Consider the following 15,393-nt stretch of genomic DNA (forward strand, 5'->3'; position numbering starts at 1 on the left):
CTCTTTGCAGGAAGTGTAGAAGCTTGCTGGAAATAAGCTGAAATCCAAGAAATACCACATGCAGACCTGGAGCACTGGTTGCTGGATCAATTTGTTCATTAGGTAATGGCTGCTTCTGAGAGTAGAAACAGAATTTGACTTGCAATAGTAAAAGCAGGATAATTTCTAGACTTCTTCAGGGACCAGTTTGCCCACTTTTATTCATGAGGTAATGAAAACAAACCTTCCCACTCTATAGTTCCTAATGCTCTTTCTTTATTGGTGGCCTATTTTTCTGCTTGAGGACAGGGAGGGACTGTTGAGTCACACACAATCTCGTGCCCTCCTCCTCCTCCTCCTCTCATTTAAATATTAATATGATGAATTATTACTAGAGTAACAGCTGTGCACTACTCATATCACAGCCACATAACCTTCCCCTCCTCATCGGAGCACAGCTATTCCTGCCTCGTGCTTTCTGATTGACCTTCTCACTTCTTCTGGATGACTTTTGAAAAATTACTGTGGTAGTTCTGGTGTGGTATCATTAGGATAATTGTTTGTTCTGTTCTTTCTGCTTAAATATTAATGATACTGAGGAAGTCAAAAGATAGCTGCAGTAATGGTAAGTTAAATGTCTGTGTGTATTCTCCCCTGAGATCTGTTTGTTTAGAGAGAAAGAAGTATAAAGGATTAAGATCAACCTTTCTAACTAACACTTAGAAACATTTCTTTCTCTTTGAGAATTGCCAAAATAATGTCTTTTAGAGAAATAAAATCATTGTATATTAGTCAGCTAGTGTCTCTAGATAATTCAGAGGAATACCTAACATTGTCCCTAGAACTATTAATGCACTGCATTCTCTGTAGATAAAATATTATAAGAGAGACTGCTAATAGAACTGTGAGCCAACTCTGTATAGAATGCTGAAAATAAATATTTGGCACCAAAGAAAGACAGGGAGTGAATATGAAGGAAAAATAAAATACCATGAGTTAGCTCAATACAATTGGAAACACTAAGGTATTCCTGAGTAGATTTGGAAATGTTAGTAGATATTAATTTAAGTTTTATGTGTAAAGGTCCTCCTCTGCTGAGCACCTTTTGCATGGTTCTTCTGTTTGTGCATGTGTGTGTGTGGTTTACAAACCCACAAGTTTTTTTCTCCTTGAAAATGTCACTCCTTACAGTACTCTGATGCTGCAGAAGGGTTTGTTGGTTTCTGCACCACTGGTGTGGAGAATGTAATGCCAGCAGGAGTGTAGAAATCAGGTTTACTGGACCTCATATTTAGCATTGGATGAAACTTTTAACTCACTGCTCTTGTTACCTAAGGGAGCAAAAAATCTGAAATGCTCTTACAAAGACTTAAAAATTAAATGTCCATATTTTCATTTGAAAGTTTTCATTTTAAAATTCTGTGTCAGTAAATAATTGTTCTTGAAGTCCAACAAAATGCTTTCAAGTTGAATAAAATATTGTTTTATTGCTTAATTGGGGTTTTTTTAGGAGCTCATAAATGCAAAGGGAAATGTAAAAAATTAATCCAAATTTATAAATTATGCCCTTCTTTTCCCACCCCTGAAGAAATCAGTAGAAACCTCTTTTCTCCAATCAGCCTTACCAGTGACAAGAGAAAGGGAGGCAGGAGGGCTCTCCTGCCGGAGAACTCTTCCTTCCAAAACCATTGTCTAAGACCATGCCTGGTTAGGGGCTGGAGAGAAGAAAGACTGAAAGGAGGAGAGTGCTCCAAATTGTGTTTTAGCTCATTGACTGATCTGATGTAATGCTAAAAGTAGTGCTGTAACTTCTTGAATAGTTTTTCAACTCTTGCCTTTTTCTGAACAAGTATCTAGTGGGAACAAAGAGCCTGATCCTGATTGTTTGCAATTCCTGCTGCAGTCAACAAGAGTAAAGTCATGGATTGAGACATGCTCAGTGCCACCTATATACATATATATTTCTTGGGGGGGTTTCCCTTCATGTTCTGTCCCTTCTAAAGCTTGTGGGACTTAGAAATATTTTTTTTTGCCCCTCAGTTTACTGTTCACATCAGGGATTTCTTAATTCTCATGCAGGCTACTGCACCGCAAATTATTTGGCAAAAATGCTGCTTTTATAAAAAGCCGTGATAAACTTGTAGCATATGCCCCAGATAAAATCTCCTTTCAAACAGTCCCTTTAGATGATTATCTGCAGTGATTGCAAATGAACCTTGTAGCAATCTCATAACAACTGTCCTCGTGGACGGAAGAGAAACCTGCTGTCAGAACTACAAATAATTTACGTAACCCAATTTAAAGCTCTAACAAAATGTTCTCTGTTAAGAGGATTGTTATACTTAATGTGTGAGATGAAAATGCTTTCTGAAGGTCAGGAATGCACAGGAGATAGATTAGATCTCTCAAAAAGACAAAAATTAGGTTTTTACTAAAAGTTTTTCCTCTGTCAGACTTTCAACTTGGCATTCTCAGAAACTTATATAAGTGCAGCTTTATTCCTGCAAATGCTGTGTTTGCTCTGCAGAGGGAGAGGAGCCTCAGACCTTCAGCTCTGCACATGGAAAAATGTAACTGAAGGTAGACTGGGGACTCAGGTTGCTTTTTGCCACCAGCAGCACAGCATAAATAAAAGTTTGTTTTAAAGAACACAAGGGCAGGTTTGGGGACATATTTCCTAGACTGTGCCTGCCACAGCAGCCAGCGCTGTGCTGAAGGGCCCCAGGCTGTGTGTGCTCCTGCCACAGGTGAGACAGTCCCCCAGGGCCATGGGGCCAGACCAGGAGAGGTCCCACAGGTGACGGTGGCATGGGAGTGGGTGGGCATTAACCTGTGGAGCAGGAGCTGTGGGACAGAGCTGTCTCTCTCTTTGGGGTCTTCTGCTCATGCCCAAACCTGCTGCTGAATGACAGGGGGGTGGGACAGACTCTGCTGAGGCTGGAGATGAGGGCCCCAAGAAGTGCATCAAAGCCAGGCAAGGCATCGTGGCAAGGAGTCTGTGCACTCCTGGTGTTCAGGGACCTTCTGCTCAGCTGGGATTTAACGTAAAACTGTCAAACAGAGCCACAAAAACCTGAATTTGACACACTGGAAAACAGCTTTGCAAGATCTAGCTTTTCATAATAGGATCTAGGGAGTGCAGCAGGACTTGGAATGCTTTTCACACAACATACAGTGGAAAGAAAAAGAAATTACAGCCTCTGTAACCATAAGAAAGCTGGGCTAATGTTGCCATTCTCCTCATCCCTTGCACACAGTTGCATGTGGTTTCCATCTCTCCAACCAGCCAAAACCTGAGATTACAGAGAAGCTGATGATGGAGATTATATGAATACTTAGCTCCTCATCTCCTTCACTGTTGCATTCCCCTAACACTTGGGGTTTCTCCCTGTAATTCTGACTCCTGGCTGCCCTACAGCCCTGTAACAGCAGCTACAGTGAGGAGGTGCAGGGTCTGCACCCAGGACTCTGGGGAAGCAGCAGGGTTTGGGTGGCAGGAGAGCCTGTCTGACCATGTGTTGGAGCAAAATAATAGGAAAAAACTTAGTCCTGGTGAGTGGGATATTTTCTTACAGCCTCCTGCTTTGGACTGCTGAGGTCCTTTTCCCCAAAGAGATTTGTGAAGGGGAAGAGAAGCTTGAATAGAGTGCTGTGCATCCCAGCAGTGAGTGCCCCACGCTCCCTGGCAACCTGTGCTCCCCCACAGGTGAGAGCTGGTGCCTCTCACCACCCCAGGGCACTGACAGGGACATTTCTTCCTCAGAAAGTCTCTGGGCCACTTTTTTTTTTTCTTTCCCAGAAGAGGAGGGCATTCCTGGAATCCAGAGTCAAAGATGCATGCTTTATCTTTGTGGAAAATCTCTTAATGTCTATGAACTGGAGACCTCCTCAGGTTTTGCAGACTGAGAGATCTGTTAGCAGATAAATTCCCATGCTGTGAGTCTTGGGTGTGCTCCAGCCCAGACAACTCCTGAACAGAAATTTTCCTGTGACTGCATCCACAGGCTGCTGCAGGCTGTGTTGGGATTGGGCACCTTAATTGAATATAAGTGGACTGTTCCTCCCGTGCACTGCTTTTAGTGGCTCCAGCAGGAGCTACCTGACTCATGAGGGGAAGAAACAAGGACCAAATAGGCAGGGAATTTTTAAGAAATAGGTTGGGAGAAAAAGCTTGTAAAAATGAGATTTTAATTGGACAGGAGAAAAGAAAATAGAAACCAGGAAATGGGAAGAGACTTGGAGACACTAGATGGGCAGCTGAGAGGGAGTGGAGGGAGTGGCATGGAGGGTGTGCGAACGCAACTACTTGGGGTGTACGAGCACAGCTACTCAGGGGCTTCTGGTGCTGGAGAAAATCAGAACTGCCTGGACAAAGCCTAGAATAACTTGCAAATATCAAGAATTCAGAGCTTTGGAGGTGTATACTTAGTGCCAGGACCAAGCACTTTGAAAAGTGAGTTGAAAAGCTGAACAGTGGAATAAGTACCGATCCCTTGCAAAATTCAGTTCTAGTAATCTTAAACTGTGCATCTGCTATTCAGGGCTACCGTGACCTTGATCTTTGTGACTCAGTTCAGGACAGTGGAAATTACAATATCCTTGCAGATTGTAAAAATTCACTTAATGGTTATTTGCAGAGCCCTTAAACCCTGGTGATTCTGTCCTCAAACTGGGGCAATATGTGATGAATAAGACATAGGGCAGGACACTGATTTTGTTTTTCTTGGTATCCATTTGCTGGTAATCAGGTGAGCACTGTCTTATGCAATGAATGAAGCAGAGCAGTGAGCACTTATAAGGAGAAAAAGGAATATCTGCTCATGCAGTAAAGCTGTATCAGAGCAGACAGAGCTTGTTCTGGTTACTGTGATTGTCATGTCACACAGAGTTCCCCTCCAAGGTCAGAGAAGTTTACGAGCTACCATGAAGGCCCATATTCCCATGTTCTCCTGCTATCTGAAACATTACAGCAATCAGAAAGATAAATCTTCTTGTTCCTGTGTGTGAAAAGGTTCAAAAGTTTCCATTACTGCCCTGCTGTTTCCCTTGATTTCAGCAGTTACCGCAGCTTCTTTGTTGAAATTTTCCTAGATGACAGCAGCCTATTCAAGCCCTGCCACTGATTCCCTGCAGCCTAGCTATGGTTACACTGGTATTGTTTATTAGCAAACATCTTTGGACCTGGGATGATAAACATGGGGTACAGGGTAGTACTTTGATCGCAAATTGTACGCTACAATTTTACTACAAGCGAATGAATTGCCTTAATTATTTAAACAGGGATATTATCACAAGCCATAATAATCTCTCTTTACTCTGTACTTCTAGGAAGTATCTAGATAGTCCATGCAGTTGTGGAAATACCAGCTTGGGTAGTCTGTCAGGAGAAAATAAACAGCTGACATCTCAAAACCTTTGCTGGGTTGAGTGGAAAATCACCACCTTGGTTTTGATGAATATTGTGCTGTTTTATGAACTCCTTGTGAAGCATCTCTGACAGACAGGTTTGAGAGTCTTCCTTGAAGTTGCCCTTGGAGCAGGATGGTTTGGGCAGTGGTAGTGAGACTCAGTCCAGCCCTGGCAGGATGGTCCAACTCTAAAAGCAAGGGCTGACACTTGTGTCCATCCTTGATTTCTGGGATATACCTTTTCCAACACACTGTGTAACTAGAGAGGCTGTCCTGGAAAAGTTAACAGCAAGAAAAAGATGAGAGGTTTGTAAGCTGCAGTCTTATCCCTCTGGGCCACCATTTCAAAACACAGACTACCAGGAAGAGTTTAGTCACTGTTGTCTGGTGGCTGAGCCTGATTCTTCATTGCTTTGTCAATGAAGTGAGAACTGCCTGACCTTGTCACACATGGTCTCCCACTACTGAACATGAGTGAAAGGATTTGTGCACCTAACCTCTGTGATAATGGATGCAAGGGAGCAGAAGAAGGTCTTTCAGCTGGTTTATAGTGCTGTGAGCTCCTGGGGACATCAGATTACAGGTCAGAAGCACGTAACAGCTCTTGCTGCCATCCAGGGCAGTGCTGGAGTAGCTCGTGGAGCACACGTGAACACTGTCATCCTATTGGAGTCTGCTGAATTGCAGCAATCATGAGAACTAGGTAAAGCAATTAGAGCTGGTCCAAAGGTTGGAACTCATCTTCTTTGAGTCATCTTGATTACTTTTGTTTTGGGAGTGTCCAGATTAAACAATAAGAAGAAATATGAGATAATGGTTAGCAACTTTTTGTGTTTACTAAAATAGGTTTATCAGGAATTGGTTTTATTTTAATTGAGGCTTAAATGGTTCTCCAGTGTTTCATAAAACACAAAGAACAAACCATTCTCTTGTAAAAAAATACGGCTTTAGATGTATATGGTATCTCTGAAGTTTTCATTTAACAGGTTTTGACTGTTAAAATTTGCAGATGAAGACTGTTTAAAAATGCTTGAGATAAAAAAAAGCTGACACAATAAAACCCAGAAGATTTCTGGTTTTAAAAACCAGAGTAAATCTTGCTATTTAGATCACGAAAGAACCTCTAGGTATAACTATACAGTGAAATGTTTACCTGTATGAGATGACTTTCTGGGTATAGGATTGCTTCTCAGCGATTCCTCAGCACTGGGGTGTCCTATGGAAGTATTTCTGAGAATCAGTTTGCACGAGGTCTGTACAGAGACAACGTGTCCCTGTGGAGAAGGCTCTCCAGTGGTGAAGTAGGCATGTGAGATACGTTTCCTCCCAGGTTACAAAGCAAAAAAGATTTACAAGATCTCTTTCCAAGTGCAGCAAAGAATGAAATCTGGGTTTACAATTCTAGAGGCTTTTATGTTTGTGGTCCTTAAGGTCAGTTGGACCAGTTGGCACTGGAGCTCTCACTGAGCTCTGCAAAGCTGACAGCCTTGTCCACCTTCTCTCACACCCTCCTCTCCTGCACACACACAGTTATGTGAACACCCACTAGCAAGTGGATTTGTTTTTCTGTCCTGCAGTGTAGGGACAGATATATTCCATTTCCATTTGCATAGCCTTTAACTGAAAAAGTTTGGGATGGCCCAGTTTCAGCACTGTTGTACCTCTGAGAGAGGTAGTAAATCTTACATTTCCAAAATAACAAAATAACAAAGATTCAGTTGGATTTAATGTCTTTAAAGGAAAAAAAAATGAGTTTGTTCTTCAGGCTTACAGAAATGTAGATCGTGGGTAAAATCAGTTACTCAGTACAAAAGTTAAAAAAATGTGTCATGTATTATTTATTCCTTTCCTAGGTAGGAGTGCTTCTAAGGTCTTCTGTCTGTCAAAGGAACAGATAACTCAAAAATCCTGGGTAGAAACCATCCACTATGAAAGTAGGATGCCTCTGAGGTATGGTCGTGAGAGGGATCAAATATGCTTATTACTCTCTTAAAGTAAAACCTCAGCAGAAGTCTCAGGCAGCCTGGCTCTGGGGGAGAAAGTACTGTGGGGGCTTATGGCAATGCCCTTGTGCAGACAAGTCGTGTGGTTACATGCTGATGCACTTCGAGTGCCCAGTGCAGAAGGGAGACTGGTCTGTACTTGCCTTGAGGCCCCCACAATGCTTAACTGTAGTGTGGGAATGCAGAGGGCTTAAAATGCATCACTCCCTGGATTGACTGAAAAAGCACATCTGCTGGGAAGGTACACTGCCTACTTCTCACTCATGTTAATGCTCCTCCACGTTCACCACAATGCTCAGTCACCCGCGGTGTCAGAGCGTGGCAAGGAGTGGGCTGAGAGGGGCTTCCTGCTGTCAGGAAAAGCAGACAGCCTGGTAGTGGAGGGGAAGGCTGGAGCCACTGAGTTAAGGTTACATCTGTTCAAAGTTTTGTCGTGGACTTAAGAATGCTGAGGGTTTACCCCTATACCAAATAAAGCATTTATTAAGGGTTAAGTTGCTGTGCTTTATCTTCACGGAGGCTGATGGAAACAAAATGAGACAGGGAGTTAATGTTCCATTCTGTGTTGCTATTGCAAAGAGTTCTTGGGATGAGATGAAGAGACACAGCTTAACCTCAAGGCATCTATTATTGGAGCCCATTTAAAGCACTTTAAGTTGGAAGAGCCTTTGCTGGAGATGATGGGAAATGCCAGGGTAGGAAGATGATCCCAGTATTTGGCATCAGTCAGAGCTTGGAGAATCTCCAGTGTGTGTGTTGGCATTTATAGCATGTTAGGAAAGTGTCTTTACTCCTCAAGAGTAAAAGACAAAGCGAGTTTAGACAATTCTGGTCAGTTTTTCCTCTTCAAAGGAAAAAATAATTTCTTGTTTTTCATTGTAGTGCAGTTGCAAGCAAATAGTTTTTGCTTGAGCTGCAATAAGAGATCTTGTGTTTCATAAGCAAATGGTGCTTCTGTGCATTAATTTTTTCCCCCTGTGTAGTAGTCAATGGTGCAATTCCCTCTTTCCTCAGCACTTCAAACAGTTGTCCTCTTTAGAATGGCCTGAGATCTTGCATCATTTCCTGTCATCTGTCCAAAGCTATTTATAACATGTCTGCTGATCCTGGCACATAAGCAAAATCCAGTTTTCATGAGAAAACAAATAGTTTTGAAATGTAATTCCTCCCAGCAAGTGTCTCAAAGCTATTGAGAAAACCTGAAACAACCCTGAAAATCTTAATGAAAGCTAAGACATTAGCTTTGTGTTGGGGAATACAGGGAATTGAACAGTCCCTTGTATTTTTAGTGAAAATCTTTAGAAATAGATGGTGCAACATGAGCTAAGAAAAAGTTACAGAGTATTAAGGAAGAGGAGGTGTTTCCAAAATATATTTGTTAGCAAAATAAAAACTTTGGGTTTTGATGTCTGAAGACACAACAAAAGTGACTCAGGGTAGTTTTTGCAATACAGAGTATTTGCCATATAATTTGATGGTAGATGTTCTATAAAATCCCTACTTTTTGGTATTTCTTAGGTTTTCCATTTCTTTGGCTTCAGGAGACTGACTGGGGTAGGAGTCTGGCAGGGACAGTTGCAGTCATTAGGCGAAGCAGTGTGCTTCCAGTCAATCTGCTGGTTTTGATAAGTGCTATTTTGGGAATCCTGAAAAAGCATTTTGGCCACAGACGAAACACACCCTGAGCAACAGCACTCACATCAGCTTCCCACAGGCCTGCCCTGACCCTGCTGGCACAGGGCTTCTTGGCTCTTTAGCTATTCAATATCCTGCTTGCTTCTGAAACGTCTGTGTCCGTGAGCTCGGGGCATTTGGAGACCACAGTGTGTGGGGCAAATGGAATCGGAGGGTGGCCTTGGCCTGAGCAGCCATGAAGACACAGTTTCTTGATATATCTCCCAATGCAGCTTGTTTCATCAAACCACCATAAGAGGTACCAGAGTGCCACAGGTTCCCTGGGCAGGATTGGAGTCCATGTCTCACTCACAAAGGCCTCTACAGGGTACAAATCTAAGTAGCAGCAGAGGTCTGAGACTCTTCCACTACAACCAGTTGGTATTGCTTTTCCAGCCTCCAAGTTTCTTGTGCCAGTAATAGATCATCTTCTTGATGGCTGACTAAGATTCCCTTCTGGCCCTGCCATTTGTATGTAGTTTATTGCAAAATAATATTTGAAAGTATTTGAAAGGCCTCAACTCACTGCACCTCCCTTGTCTCCTTGTAAGCTTGTAGAAAACATTGTTGCTACTTGACATGTAAAAGTTGTGCAGGTTGAGGCTGCTAAAGCAGTGTATTCGTGTTGAGTTTTGCTCCCTGTAAATTTATTTTAAGAGGATTCTGGTGTGGGTGCAAATATTAGTAATTGTTCATCTGATTTTTTTTTCCCCTGTAAATTTTCAAGCTCTGCAGCACCAGCTGTATTTACAATTGCACAGGAGAGGCTTTATCTCTGTAATGCAATAGGAATCAAAATGCTGCATGTAGGAAGGTTTACCGTGCTACAGGAATGGACAGAAATTCTGAATAGCAATACCTATAGACCTGCAATTAAATGCAATATATCTACAAAAACATAAAATTGTTCTACATATATCCATCATCAGGCCTTTATAACTTCTACCCAAGAGCTGATGTATTTTCCAGCAGAGGTATAAAACCAAATGCATTTTTTGCTGAGAGCACCCAGTCCTGCTTCCAGGACATTGCTACACATTGGAGTACTCAAGGTATTAGAGATATTTAAATAATATCTGCTGCCTTACAACTCTAGCAGCACTGCAGCTGATGTGAGAACCAGCACAGAGGCCTTTTAACAATTGCTCTTGTGCCACTTCAGCTGGCAGGTGTGTTGTCCTAACTACTTCACTTGAGGTTTTGGAGGTGAGGATGAGAGTGGTGCCTTCCTGCAGGTCTAAACAGGGGAGAAATGTCACACACAAAATTCTCTTGCACCTGAAGTATTGAGACAAAAACATTTGGTGCTTCTTGTTTCTACTTCATCCCACACTTTAGCTGGACCTCTGCTGTAGAATATTTTTCAGCTGTAGATTCATCCACTGACTGGATCACTGCTTGATTCCAGCACACCTCCCATGTCCCATGCTGAAAATTACAAGCCACTTGGGTCATTTGGGGAACCCAAGTGTGAAATTGTTGGTATTAGTCCTTCTTTAAAAAATTAAACCTAACACATCCTGCCTTAATTGCCTACCTTAGTAAATTTCTCTACATGTTTGCTATTCTGTGCATGAAATACTGATAGCTATCTGTGCAAGGAACTAATGAGGAATCAATGAAAGGCTGAGAATCTGGGAGAGCTCCAGCCCTGCAAATCAATTACACTCACAGAGGGCTGACACTTTCAGTGATGACCCAGCTTTCTAAGCTTTCCTGTTCTCCCAGCATTGACACGGCTTTGCCAACTCCTACTTTAGGCAGATGCTCTGTCCCCTGTGCTAAGAGTTGTTTTAAACATAGAAAAAGTAGGCAATGGAATTGCCTGACTTAATAAAACTGTGTGATATTAAGCAGGGAGCCTGCATGCTGTACCTAAGTGTCCTAGATTGCTGATGATCTACCAAGGGGGAAAAATGACTTGTTCTGTTTTAAGTGTTTAATGACTTTTTGTCCTCCAGAATTTCCAAAGTATGTCACATAACCAATTTATTTCTAACCTCAAAGCTGAACATCATCTCTGACTTCCTTCTTCTACCTCTATTTGCCCTTTGTACTCGGTGGCCTTTGGTTTGAATTGGTCTGTTAATGGTTTGTTCTTTCCCAGTCTGTCTACTGATTCACACAGGAATGAAGATCTTAGGGTTTGCTTTTTTCCTTTCTTCCAAGTTCTCTAATACTGCCATAGTTTCTTTCCTGATTAGAATGTAGACAGTACAAATCTTGCTCTAGCAAAGTTAGCCCCATCCACTGAGTGCAAATGAGGTGATAGCATGCTGTCTGTGCCCAGGTAGCTGTGGCTACTGCCAAGTAGACTTTAACTGAAACAGGATTTTGATGCAAATATTTCTTAAAAGTTTTTAAGATGGGAGGTGGCTACCTGATAATAATGCTGATATAAAGTATATTTTAAGATTTATTGGGAAAATTTTAAAGTCTGCAAATCCAGAGAACGCTCGTTAGAAAAATATGTTTGTGTTAGAAAGAACAACTAAAAAAAACCCTGTGTCTAGTATAGAAAGGTACAGTCTGACCTTTTCCAGGAAATGGAGGTGCCCAAGAAGTGAAGACACTTGAGCTGTCAGGTTGCCAGTGGAACTCCTATTTATCTGAGCTCTTTGTGCTGAACGTCAGCACTATGAAATTGTAGGCTGGAAGAACAAGTGATTTGTAAAGACTTTGCTTAACACCTGCAGGGAACTAGGCTGATTGGAGGAGGCAGCAGTTAACAGAGATGCAAACTGTTAAAAACTCTTGGGATCTGTGCTAGGAAAACCAAATCCTACTTCAGGGCCTAGAGTACAGATAAGCAGGAACAGGCCAAAGAGGCAGCAGAAACTGAGTGTTTCTTGGACCTCTCCCCATCCCCTTTTAACAAGTGGATTTTTTTCTCTAAACCCATCCCTATCCCCATGCAAAATCAATTTTAGACATCGGTAAGAAACATGGTCAGTCCTTAAAAATGTATCCTAGGACAGATTTCCCTTCCTTTCGGAGGATGTGTAAGTTGAGCAGGAATGGCCTGGTGGCACCCCAGGTACTGGCTGCTGTCAGAGGCTTCCCCTGTGTGTCCTGGCAAATTCAGCTGCCCAGGGAACTGATCCTGCAGACAGGCCAAGAGCCAGGTAACACCGTTTATACCTTAATCATCACTGGTGGTGGAGGCTGCCTGCTGTGAGATACACAGTAAAGTTCAGAGCCTCCTCTGAAAACACTTGGAATCATTAGAGAGGGCTGCATAATGCCATAAAACAAAGATTTCCTGCAGAAAAGCCCAGTGAAGCAGTGAAACTGAGACAAAAGCCTGAAGCTGCCAAGTTACCTTGGGCAACCTTTTCAAACCGTCTCCAAATCTTTCTTCCCTTGCCAATCATAATGGGTGTGGACACTTAAAAATACTTCATTCCCTTTTATGCCACAAGGAACAATTCACACACAGGACTGAAATATTACACTGGAAATTTACTGTTTGATCTTTTTGAACTTGGATATAATAAATGAATCATTCCTTCAGTTCTAATTATTTTTTAATTGCTGGTCTTTATGAGCTTTGAAATGCAGTTCTTTTTTTACTCTGCATTTCAGTGACAGTTAATATCTGCAAATGTTTTAGAATGGGTTCGTATCATATAGCATGTAATAAAACATATCATCTACGTGCTATGAAAATGCATTCTTGTGGGGAATATTGAAAAAATTTGTCACAGTATTTTATAGCCTAATCAATAGGATATTAAAAATCTGAGAACAGATTAACAATTTGCTGGATTAGATAGTTATAAATTGCCATGAGACACACAAATTCTCAGCAACTCTCGTGCGTACTATAATTCTATAAAAAATGAGACTGAAGTAACATTCCTGCACCATGCTCTTCCTTGTCAAATGATTTTCCTCTAGATTGAAGCATCTCATTCACTAGATCCTACCATAGACTTGGAATTGCAGAAAAGAATTTGGGAGGGAGGGGAGAAAGTAGCTCTTGATTTATGAATTAGAAAATTATGAAAATGGTGGCACTTCTGAACTATGTGAGATTTATCGGAGAGTGTGTGCTACCCAGGTGAGGTAGCTTGCTGCTTACTTCAAGCTGCCTCTGTGTTTGCTAAACTACTTTTGAAACAGTCTGGGCTGCTGCAGAGCAAACTTCATGGATGTGCAACTTCTCCACCTGACTGAAATGCCACTGTGGGTGTTGGCATATAGTCCCAATGGGCACAGTATGATGGGCTCTCCAGGTGCTGTTTCAAGGATGTAATATAACATTTTTCTTACTGCAGCATCCTAGAATCTGAGGATCAGCTTGCTCTTTTGTTTCTCATAATGAAAATACTTCGTATGGATGGAGGGATTCTTTAATTAACTAAATAGCTCTGGATTTAGACATGCAACCACTGCTGCTCCTGCCTTTTTTTAACCCCCAAATCTCTTCCTTTAGTTCAAGTGAAAACTCCTCTGTGGCTTGGTTCTGGTTGTTGTCCTAACATCACCTCTTCCAAATATGCACTACTGCAGTTTTTTTCTTTATAGAGTGTATTTAAATACAGGCCTTCTGGAGCACACAATGCAGTAATCTTCCAGCTCTGTTTTGCTGGGTGGGCAGAAGAACTGCAGCTTTGTTACTGACTTTTCTGCCCTGTTGGCAGCATGGTGAGCTGCCTACCAATTAGCAAACATTGTAATGTAAAGTGTCAGTTTGGTTACTGACTTCTGTATGTTTGCTATTAGTACAGTTCTGCACTAACCAGTGCCTGGCTCACCTCTCCCGCCAGTGGGGTCAATAGCAGAGTTAGCAATGCATCTGGCTAATTGAAACAGTTAATGTTTGGCTGCATAATTGAGAGAGTTTAAAAGTTATTTAAATAACTTTAGAGAAGCTGAGTAGGGAGCTCCTTGGATGTTGATGTATGACTAGTTTATTTTTAAAAACTGAAGTTACATGATTTAAAAGTGCAAGGGTCAATTGGATGCTTCTGTCCAGATGGCAGCAGAGCCAGCTGTAGAGCCCTATTGCATGTAACTTCTGCCCTAGTACTAGCTAAAAATAACCTGTTTAACCAGCAAAAATTAATATTAATTGTTTTATCACCTTTTGAGTCATCCAGGCTTATAAGAGATGTATGAAAACTGCACCTTGTCTTGACAGTTGTACTGAAACTGGGTTAGTAGAAGCGTAAGGCTCTTCTGATACCTAGAGGCCTGGTGTTTCCATACCTTTCTGTCCCCACTAAGACTGCTGTATGAAAGTCTCGGGGAGTAAAAAATGTAAAGTTTTAATTATTTTTCTTTATTTTGTTGCATTAATTGTGATTTGGGGGGAAAAGCAGACTCTTACTGCCTCTGCCTATGACAGTTAAGGGAGGTGCAATAGCAAGGCAGAAGTCCTTTCTGGCATATACAGAGGTGATAGCAATGGCGAGGTGTTTGTAGATGTTCGTGAGGAGAACATTCAGGTCCACCACGGCACTCGGACTGCAGAACATCAGAGCCGAAGTGTCACCTCCGTTGAAGGGAACCCTGCCTGCGTTGTGCTGCCCGCTGCCTCCCAACTGTGTTTGTTTCTGTCCCATGAGGGACGTTTGATGACGGGGCAGTTGAACTGGTCCCACACAGGCTGTCGCTGCCGGACCCCCGCACGGTGACAGCTGCGGGGACAGCGCTGGGCCTCCCTGTCCCACCGCTCCGGGGCCACCGCTGCGGGCACACCCGAGCCCCGCACACCGCTCCCCCTGGCCCCTCTCTCTGATGTGTTTGACCCCGCTGGGCCTCGGCAGCGCTGAATTCCTCAGGCTCACTGGGCACACTGGGAGCGCCGTGTCTTCGGGCCGCAGGCGAGGCGGTGAGGCGGCCGGGAAGGGGGTCGGCAGCTCGCGGGGGCTCGCGGCGCTTCCCCCGCACGGAACACCCGGGCGGTGCTTCCCCGCCGCCCGTCCCCGAGGGCCGCCCGGGGCCGCCCCCGGCGGGCGGAGCCGCCGCCGCGCCGCCCCTCCCTGCCCTCCGCGCCGGGTTACATGGCGGCGGCTGCGGCAGCGGCAACTGCGGCGAGGCGGGCGGGCGACGGGCGGGAGCCGGTGGCGGGGCCGCGGGGCTCGGCCGTGTGAGCAGCGCAGCCCCCGATGAGCCTGGGGAGGCCCGGGCGCGGGGGGCCCGCGGCTCCGCCCGCCGGGGGCGGCCCCGGGCGGCCTTTTTTTTTTTTTTTTTTTTTTTTTCCGCCCGGGTGTTCCGTGCGGGGGAAGCGCCGCGAGCCCCCCCCCGGGGCCGCCCCCTCTGGCGGCCTCGACCCCGCCTCGCCTGCGGCCCGAAGACACGGCGCTCCCAGTGTGCCCAGT

At 43.6% G+C, this 15,393-nt stretch overlaps 1 protein-coding gene across 1 annotated transcript in view; it reads left to right on the forward strand.

The window, feature by feature from the left end:
- Positions 1 to 400: 400 nt before the first annotated feature.
- The window catches only part of MAPK6 (mitogen-activated protein kinase 6), a 29,517-nt gene continuing 14,524 nt past the window's right edge, over positions 401 to 15,393 (forward strand). The window contains exon 1 of the mRNA XM_027644209.1: positions 401 to 604. The gene's annotated coding sequence lies outside the window, so the exon portion shown is untranslated. The remainder of the gene's footprint in view (positions 605 to 15,393) is intronic.

The sequence above is a fragment of the Corapipo altera genome, unplaced genomic scaffold (genome assembly GCF_003945725.1).
Source record: "Corapipo altera isolate COAL_440 unplaced genomic scaffold, ASM394572v1 50, whole genome shotgun sequence".
NCBI classification, from domain to species: domain Eukaryota; kingdom Metazoa; phylum Chordata; class Aves; order Passeriformes; family Pipridae; genus Corapipo; species Corapipo altera.